The sequence below is a fragment of the Aotus nancymaae genome, unplaced genomic scaffold (assembly GCF_030222135.1).
Source record: "Aotus nancymaae isolate 86718 unplaced genomic scaffold, 86718_ANA_hifiasm-v0.15.2.pri h1tg000011l, whole genome shotgun sequence".
In the NCBI taxonomy this organism is placed as follows: Eukaryota; Metazoa; Chordata; class Mammalia; order Primates; family Aotidae; genus Aotus; species Aotus nancymaae.
Genome location: NW_026988422.1, coordinates 49,683,411 through 49,690,994, shown reverse-complemented (window position 1 = coordinate 49,690,994; position 7,584 = coordinate 49,683,411). Strand labels below are relative to the sequence as shown.

At 39.2% G+C, this 7,584-nt stretch overlaps 1 pseudogene; it reads left to right on the top strand.

Moving 5' to 3' along the window:
* Positions 1-1,764: 1,764 nt before the first annotated feature.
* On the top strand, positions 1,765-3,638 carry LOC105707181 (nuclear receptor coactivator 4-like; annotated as a pseudogene).
* Positions 3,639-7,584: the final 3,946 nt, after the last annotated feature.

Below are 7,584 nucleotides of genomic sequence, written 5' to 3'. Positions count from 1 at the left end.
GAAATCAGTACATCAAAGAGATATCTGCACTACTGTGTTTATTGCAGCACTATTCACTATAACCAAGGTTTGGAAGTATCTCAAGTGTCCATTAACAGATGAATGGATAAAGAAAATGTGGTACATATACACAATGGGATGTTAGTCAACCGTAAGAGATAATAAAATTCTGTTATTTGAAGCAACATGGATGGAACTGGAAGACATTATGTTAAGCAAAATAACCCAGGCACAGAAAGACAAATATTGCATGTTCTCACTCATATATGAGAGCTAAAAAAGCAGATCTCTTGGCAGTAGAGGGTAGAAGGATGGTTACCAGAGGCCAAGAAGAGTGGGGAGGGGAGATAAAGAGAGGTTGGTTAATGTACAAAAATACAGTTAGATAAAAGGAATAAGTTCTAGCATTTGATAGCACAGTAGGGTGACTATAATTAAGAGTAATTTATTGTATAGTTCAAAGTCACTCAATAAGAAGGTCTGGGATGTTCCTGTCAAAGTCAAATTTAAAATATTGAGAAGAATCTCTAAATTTAATGTTTTATTTGGGAAGAAAGAATTGCAATTTGGGGCATACATGCAGATTGGATCGTCTTTAGTATGTCCAAAGAATAAAGAGAAGGTTCGAGGTTTTATTAAAAAGGAGAAATGTTGGGTATTGCTCTTTAAGAAAGTTTATTGGCACTGGCAAGGGTTTGGGGAGCTGGCAAACTCCAATTGGTGGTGCAAAAAGTTTGTCCTAGAGTTTCAACAAGTTTTCTTGGAATCTATAGATAAAACTGGCTTCGAGTTATAACAAGCAGTTGCAGCAGTCAGGCTTCTAGAGAATTACATTTTTGGAGCAATGTTTTGTACCCTAAGTGCTTTTTTATTCTGGCTTCTCAACTTTGTTTCAGTAGTTAGATGTTACAAGAATGACCCAAATCTTATGATCAACTTTCACATTCCAAACACAAAGAAATAATAAAAGTTTGAGGTGATTCATATCCTAATTACCCTGATTTGATCATTACACATTATATGCATGTATCAAAATATCACATGTACACCCTAAATATGTACAACTATTATGTGTCAATAAAAATATAGCCTCTCTTTATATTCTTGGTATATTGTGTTTATTATAATCTCAAGATTATGTAATACTTCAAGAGCTTTTTCCTCTATAAAAATTATATTCATACATTTTTAGAAACCAAATGTAGCATTCAGCAACTTCTTTGGAAATGTTTAATTGATACCCTTACAGATATTTTGTCTGGATTTTTCTTTTCTTTTTTTTTTTTTTCTCTTTATTTTTTGAGACAGGGTCTTGCTCTGTCACCAGGCTGGAGTGCAGTGGCACAATCATGGCTCACTACTGCCTTGAACCTGCTGGGCTCAAGTGATCCTTTAACCTCAGTCTCTCAAGTAGCTGGGACCACAGGTGTGCACCACCATGTCTGGCTAATTTTTTGTAGAAATTAGGTCTCCCTATATTGCCCAGGCTGGTTTCAAACTCCTAGGCTCAAGCGATCCTTCCACCTCAGCCTCCCAAAGTGCTGGGATTATAGGTGTAAGCCACCACTCCCTGCCTGAATTTGTTGAATGACTTTATTATATTTGTTTTACATGTCCTCATACTTTGTACATTTCAAAATTATCAGGAAGAAGTTAACCACAGCCAGAGAACTCTGCCTTTGGGCCACAGGTTTGTGTGGGGCCATGTCTTAGTCCACCCAAGGTCTCCTCAGATCACCTGGAGAGGCAGGCAGACCTGGAGCAGTGAGCAGAATGAATACCTCACAGGACCAGAGTGGCACCTCCAGTAATAGAGAACCCCTTTAGAGGTGTACTGATGCATGGAGGGACTTGGAGCTTACTATAGGTGGAGTTCTCTGGATTGAACAGCAAATTAAAGAACTTGCAAGAGGTCAAAGCTGAGATTCACAGTTGTATAAGCCATCACCTGGAATGCCTTAGAAGCCATTAAGTTGGCTGTATGAACAGGTAGATCTTACTTATCAGCTGAAAGAAGAGACACTTCAGCAGCAAGCTCAGTAGCTCTACTGGTTATTAAGCCAGTTCAATTGTCTTATTCATCAACTGGAGTGTACTCAAAACAAAGATCTAGCCAATCAAGTCTCTGTGCCTGGAGAGACTGGGCAGTTTGACCCTTAAGCCTGAATATTCAACTGTCCTACTCTTTGAAGCAGGCACAACTGCTCTGCATCAGACCATCACCACATTTGGGCATCGGGAAACCATTCAAATTCCTGAGCACTTGATGGCTCATGCTAGTTAATCAAATATTGGGCCTTTCCTGGAGAAAAGAGGCTATATCCCAATGCCAGAGCAGAATCCAGCATCACAGTTGTCCCTCTCAGCAAATGGCTCCTTGGAAGCAAACCTGCCAGTGGTTGTCAGTCTCCCTACATACCCAACACCAACCCCCAGGACTGGCTCACCCAAAAGCAGACCTTGGAGAATAGTCAGACTTCTGTCAGAGCCTGCAATTTCCTCAGTAATATCTGGCAAAACTTAAAGGGCTTAGAAAACTGGCTCCTCAAGAGTCAGCAATAGGAAGTTCCTGAAAAACCAAGTTATCAAAAGTGTAACAGCCATTCCTCTACTAGTTCTTTCTCCACTGAAATTGAAAAGGTTGAAGATCAAAACCTTCCTAATCAAGATGAGACAGACCTATCAGATTGGCTGGTAACTCCCTAGGAACACCAGAAGCTGAAGAAGCCTGAGGATGGCAGTCGTGAAACCAGTGAGAAGTTTAAGCACTTGTTCCAGTTCTACAGTGTGAATGACTGGCTTGTCAAGATCAACTCCTGTATCAACTCTCAGGGCAACCAGCCCGAGGGGGTAGAGATTGAAAACCTGGGCAATCCGAAGTGCCTGAATGACCATTTGGAAGCCAAGAAACCATTGTCCAACCCGGCATGGTTACTGAGGATTGGCTTGTCCAGAACCATCAGAACCCATGTAAGATAGAGATGTGCAAAGCCAATGAGCCCTGTACAAGCTTTGCAGAGTGTGTGTGTAATGAGAATTGTGAGAAGGAAGCTCTGTGCAAGTGGCTTCTGAAGAAAGAAGGAAAGGATAAAAATGGGATGCCTGAGGAATCCAAACCTGAGCCTGAGAAGCATAAAGATTCCCTGAATATGTGGCTCTGTCCCTCTAGAAAAGAGGTAAAAGAACAAAGGCACAAAACGCAATGGTTCCTCTAGAATATGTGATTCCTTCCAAGTCATAAAGAACAGCTGTTTGTCAGAGTGGCTCATCTGGCCCCCATACAAAGAAGGAAGTTCTGAGAAAGTGCCTAGTACTGAAGACAAAGCTGGCAAACCAAAGCTTAAAAGCCCCATGACCACTTCCTGGTGTCCCTTTAACACAGCTGACTGGGTCCTGCCAGGACAGAAGATGGGCAACCTCAGCCACTTATCCTCTGCAGAAGACAAGTGGCTGCTTCAAAAGAAGGCCCAGGAAGTAGTACTTAATTCATCTCTACAGGAGGAACATAACATTCCCCCAGACCATTTCAGCTTCCCCGAAGTTCATGATTTCTTTGCCTGAATGCGGCTTAAAGTTGATAAAGAGAATGGTTACATCAAACTCCTCTACGATGTAAAGGAGTAGACAGCAAGAGTTGAGCAGCTTTCTGCCGATCATCACACATCATGAGCTGAGTGACTGCAGGTTGCCACATCATTGTTTCTGGGGCTGACCAGTGAGCTTAGTTCTTCTCCTGCTTTGTTTTGTACTAGTGAAGTGAAGTGAGTCATGAGATTGAGTTACTGTTTAAAAGAAAAACACTGTTTAGCAATGCTGAGGTGATTCAGTTCCTTCCTTCTTACAGGAGTATTAATCCACCCTACACTAGAAATACAGCATCTTGGTGGACTGGTCTTTTTCACAAGCCTCCAAGGCTCCTTAGATTGGGTTGTTATTAAAAATACATTAAAGCACTCTAGTTTTAAAATGAAATAGTTCTATAATCGAAGAGTATTGATGTATTCTAAAACTAGTAAATGTCTCTAACTTTTAATTGCCCTATACATGCTGCTCTTGCTGTGGGTTTTTTTCTGTTAGTGGTCTGAAATAATGATTTTTCTGTTAACATATTGTATATTTTACACAAAAAATTAACCTAGCCAATAGTGATTATGAAAATATATATTAATAATCTTGGCCATTTTTGACATTAACTACCAAATATTTTAGCCTACATGCTAGTTCTGCAATATTTTTCTTCTTCACTTGAAAGAAACTCAGTTACTGTCTTTCTTTCTTTCTGTAAATGTTATTATTCAGTGAGCTCTTCTAGAAGAGCTCTGTATTATCTAGAAGACTATTTTCAGGGTTGTTCTGATACTTCAAAATATTCTACAGACTTACAGGGTTTAAAAGAAACTCAGCACTGACTAAGCAAATAGGCAAGACGTTGGAAATGTGGTCTAGTACTTGAACCATTCACTATCGAAGGGACTTTGGGTGCATCCTGTGTAAATGGAATGAGCTTGACACATCTGGTGCTTTTAACTAGGGATAAAGTTGATCTCTCACTGCAAGCACGGTATACCCGTACCTCCAAAAGTACAATGCAGTGACATTTTTGTGAATGGACCATTTTCAACACTTGTGCTTTGGGGTGTTCACTGAAGCTTTATAAAACTACTGATGTTTTTTCAATATTTTTAAAGCTATATCCATGCTTTAAAATGTCTCTGTAGGAGAGAAGAGGGGTTTATAATGTTTTTAAATTCTCTAAGATATTTTCACTTCTTTCCAGACTTTGAAACTATTAAGCTTCTTAACTGCCTATGTTATTAGAAATACTTCCAGGGAAATTTTATGGTCCCATAATGTCATTGCCATATAGCTTCACTAGAGTTCTTTAAAACACAGCTGAAAAGAGCTTTGTATTTTTTAATCCCCTCCCCAGACGTCATTTAGAACTATTATAATAAAGGTGGTGGGTAATAGCAACTTAAGGAGCCTTTCTAGTTACCTTAAGTTGCAGCTAACTCTAGTTTCTTTTTTCAGGCCTAACAAACATACTGTATTTTACGTTATCAAAATGTAATTTACATTAATCACTATGTTAATGAGTATATAAAACATCCTTTTGCATTGATGCATTTTGTATATGCCTCCATTAAAAGCAAAACAGCTCTTAAAAAAAGAGAAAAAAAGGGAAATTAACCACAGCCATATGTCTTTGTTGCCTACAGATGGTTTTTGTTCTACTCTAATACATCCCTGAGGTGATGCTCTAAAGTGAAGGCTGGAGTTTCTGTCTTAAATAAAGCTTCCCAGAAAAGGACTGTACTAGGTACTTCAAACTATTGACATTTCAAAGAATAGACTCTTGGGTACAGTCTTCTGATGAAATGTAACTTAGACAATTCTCAGACTGCACCTGTGGGCTAAGGCAAGATTTCTACAACTCTTGTTAGTTGAGAAGCAGACAGCTTCATGAGATTGCTAACCCAAGATCCAGAGGAACAAGAATTAATTATAGGACTGCATATACTGATAAGGGAAATTTTATTGGGGTTATCTGGAATATAGTTTTTGTTTTAATGTTCTGTTTTCTGAATCTGTAAGAAAGCCATTTCCCTCTCTTCTTACACTTCTTTAACCCATGACAATTTAGTAAACTCTGCTTTTGTAAACTGAAATGAAACAGATTTTAGATCACTCCTGCTAACAGAGCACAGAGAAGGCACACAGACCTGTGTCCACCAGCATCCCACTCCAAGCCAAAACCATCACCAGTATGACTGCTCACACATTTACCAGCAGGGCCCCTAAGAAGCTGCATTGCCTCCACAGGGAGGCAGCACCCTGGCACCTGTGAGCACCCAGTCACAGCTGCCATGACTGATGCTGCTGGCATGTGTGAATGAGAAAGGATCCCACTTTCACTGCACTAGGAAATGCTTTGGCTGACATCACCCATCAGAGTGTAGTGACCAGCAGTATCAGAGCACCTTGCCCCCCAACCCCCAACCAGCAAAGTAGAGTCCTAACCTCAAGGAGCCAGAAAACAAATTTGGGGCCCAAAACAAGTCCCCCAGAGTTGGATTATGCAGTCTCAGAGTTAGGATCTGAGTGTTAGCCACCTAAAATCTTCCAGAAACAAAGTCAGTTGGCTGAATCCACCTTACACCACAATCAAACCCTCAAGGTCATCAAATAGGATTAAAAAAAAAAAAAAAATCCAAAGGTCAGCAACCTCAAAAACAGAATGAACATAAGCCTACAAAGATGAGAAAGAACCAACATAAGAACCCTGACAACTAAAAAAAGCCAGAGTATCTTCTTTCTTCTCTAGTAAGGGTTCTGAACCAGGCTCAGATGGCTGAAATAACAGAAATAGAATCAGAATATGGACAGGAATGAAGATCATTGAGCTATAGGAGCACTTTAAAACCTAATCCAAGGAAGCTAAGAATCATGATAAAACAATGCAGTAGCTGACAGATAAAACAGCCATATAGAAAAGAATGTAACTGACTTGACAGAGCTGAAAAACATACCACAATAATTTCATAATGCAATCACAAGTATTAACAGCAGAATAGATCAAATGGAGAAAAGAATCTCAGAACTTAAAGACTGGCTTTCTGATATTAAACAATCAGCTAAGAATAGAGAAAAAAGAATGAAAAGGAACAAACAAAACCTCTAAGAAATATGGAATTATGTAAAGAGACCAAATCTATGACCCATTGGTGTCCCTGAAAGAAAAAGGGAGAGTGTAAGCAACTTGAAAAACATATTTCAGGATATCATTCATGATAATTTCCCCAACCTAGCTATGGAGGCCAATGTTCAAATTCAGGTAATGCAGAGAACCCCTGTAAAATACTTTGCAAAAAGATCATCCCCAAGATACATAATCATCAGATTCTCCAAGGTTGAAATAAAAGAAAAATTGCTAAAGGCAGCTAGAGAGAAAAGTCAGGTCACCTACAAAAGGAAGCCTGTCAGATTAATGGTGGACCTCTCAACAGAGACCCTACAAATCAGAAGAAATTGGCCAATATTCAACATTTTTGAAGAAAAGAAATTCCAACCTAGAATTTCACATCTAGCCAAATTAAACTTCATAAGCAAAGGAGAAATAAGATTCTTTTTAGACAAGCTAATGCTGAGATAATTTGTTACCACCAGACCTACCTTACAAGAGCTCCTGAAAGAAGCACTGAATATGGAAAGGCCGTTAGCAGCCACTACAAAAACACACTGAAGTACACAGACTAGTGATACTATAAAGTAACCACACAAACAAGTCTGCAAAGTAACCAGCTAACATCATGATGACAGAATCAAATCCACACATATCAATAATAACTTTGAATGTAAATGGACTAAATGTCCCAGTTAAAAGGCACAAGTGGCAAGCTGGATAAAGAACCAAGACCCATTGGTATGCTGTCTTCAAGAGCCCTGTCTCACATGCAATGACACCACAGGCTAAAAATAAAGGGATGGAGACAAATCTACCAAGCAAATGGAAAACAGAAAAAGACAGGGGTTGCAATCCTAGTTTCAGACAGAAAAGACTTTAAACCAACAAAGATCAAAAAA